The sequence below is a fragment of the Sciurus carolinensis genome, unplaced genomic scaffold, assembly GCF_902686445.1.
Source record: "Sciurus carolinensis unplaced genomic scaffold, mSciCar1.2, whole genome shotgun sequence".
Taxonomy (NCBI): Eukaryota; Metazoa; Chordata; class Mammalia; order Rodentia; family Sciuridae; genus Sciurus; species Sciurus carolinensis.
The window spans coordinates 144,214-146,505 of record NW_025920345.1 but is presented as its reverse complement, the minus strand read 5'-3'; positions in this window follow the sequence as shown (position 1 = coordinate 146,505).

Genomic DNA, 2,292 nt, shown 5'->3' with positions numbered 1-2,292 from the left:
AAATTGTGAAACTACTAGAGAAAAACACATGAAGATACAGGTATAGATAATGACTTCCTGAATGGGACTCTGATGGCACAGAAAATAATAGCAAGAATTCACAGATTCTTGTTCTCAAATTAGATAGCTTCTGTGATCCTAGCACCTCGGGGGCTGAGGCAGGAGGAGTGCAAGTTCCAGGCCAACCCCAGCAACTTAGCAAGCCCTTCACAACTTAGAGAGACTGCATCTCAAAGTAAAATATTAAAAGGGCTGGCTGTTGCTCAGTGGTAGGGCACCCTGGGTTCAATCCCAGGATCACAAACAAAATCTATTTTGGCCTTCCACCTGTCTGTGGGTTTGAACTTTCTATCCGGTCCCCAATCATAACAGGATGGTATTGCACCTGTCCCATGCACAGTGGCCTGTGCCCTTGTTAGCTGAGCAGCCTGCAGGCAGGCACAGCCTAGAACCAGATCCTCAGCCAGGGTGCAGTCTCCACCTTCATTCTGGAAAGCAGTTGGAGATCCTCGGGAAATGGGATAGGGAGCACTGAGGACCTCATGCTTCTTCCTGCAGTCTGTAGAGTGTGGAGTCCTCCTGTGGCCCATCCAACTGTTGCTACATGGCCTGGGAACCTCTGAGTTCCACAGCACCATCTCTGAGGTGACCTGTTCATGGAACTCTGTTCCACCAGGGAATGTCCCCACATGTGTGCACATGTGCAGGAGCACATACGTGCAGACACACATGAAAGCCTGCACCCCATCAGCATCGCCTGCAGTTTCTCCCCTTAGACAGTTGTTCCTTTGTGTTGAATTGTCAGCCCTTCTAAGAGCAAGTGTCCTCGGGTGTCCAAACTGTGAAGCAATGTGGGAAAGTGGGGAGGTCAGGCATACGATGCCCTCCAAGGGGCATGGGAGGTCAGGGCAGCTCCAGGCATGGTTTTCAGGTGGTTGCTAGTCCCTGGGGATGGGAAGGCCAAAAGAACTGAAGACACACAGTCAGGGTAGGTTCCCAGGCATGGGGACTTGAGCTCCTGTGCCCAGAGGGTAGTTTCCTGGGAGGGCGACCCCAACTCCAAAGAGAAAAAGTTAAGAGCATGTGTGCTCCTCGGAAGACCATAGGGACCCAGTGTGGGGCAAGGGTCTTGCCCTGGACCCTGGACCCAGGTCAGGGGCAAATTCTTGAACATCCCCTGCCACCTCCCAGGATCAGCAACTGTCACCTGCTGAGGCAGCTCCATCACCATCCACCTGGACCAATCACAGGAATGGGCCACTAACCTAGCCCGTGTCTGGGACAGGAAATTCATTGAGAGGAGACTTTGTATACCTTCATGGGGCTCACAACTTGATCCTGTAGTGCTTTTGCTCATGATCCCCACAACTCCACCACCACCCCCAATCAGCCTTGGACTCTCTGGCCTCATCCAAGACCCTAGAGGTTCCTTTATGCCAACTTCACTTACCTTAGACTTTGGTCTCTTCTTCAAGCCACATTGCAACAGACCATGCCTGGACCCCTGGGGCCTGAAAACTCAACCTATACCTCCCCTGGCCACAGTGTGACCTCTGCCCTGTGGGAAAGACCTAAAGGTCAGTAATAGAGAGAGTCTTGGCCCCTTCAGCCTCAGGGTGGCCCCATACATCCAGGAGCATCCCATGGACTTGGCATCTTTTGGGCTTTCCAACTAGTGCGTGTGACAGTTTCTGAGTTAGGCAGTGGGGCACAGTGGTGGGACAAACCAGTGCCCCAGGAGGAGAGGGACAAACATTTCTGAACCCCAGAGCACAGGAGGAAGCTGCCCTGCAGAGAAACCAGGGAAGTGACCTGAGGAGGTGCGTGCCAGGCCTGGCAGGACAGCAGAGGCTGTCATGAGACCAAGGAGTTGTCACTGCTGCTCACAGGCCCTCAAGCCAGGCTCCTCAGTGCTCCTGCAGCCTGTCCTCCCAGAACAACTTCAGGGGAGGGTCACTGCCTCATCTTGCCAGGGACAACCTCTTGGCAAAGTGGGGACCATGCACAGAACCTTGTGGGAGGATGGAGTGATGGAAGGAGAGAGAGGAGGGTGGCAGCTAGAGAGGGGAACAGACACCTGCAGACCTTCTCCCTGGGACAAGAGCGGCTTGGGACACCAAAAAGGACCTCAGGAAAGATCTACCATCCCCTCCCCCTATAAGCAATAAGGAGGTGTGGTCTGCACAGTGTTTAAAAATAGTAAGAAATGAATGAAAGGCCTTTCAAATTCTAAACATCAGTGATAAAATATTCCTTCCCCCACTCCAGCCCCCAAACCATATGGAGCAACAG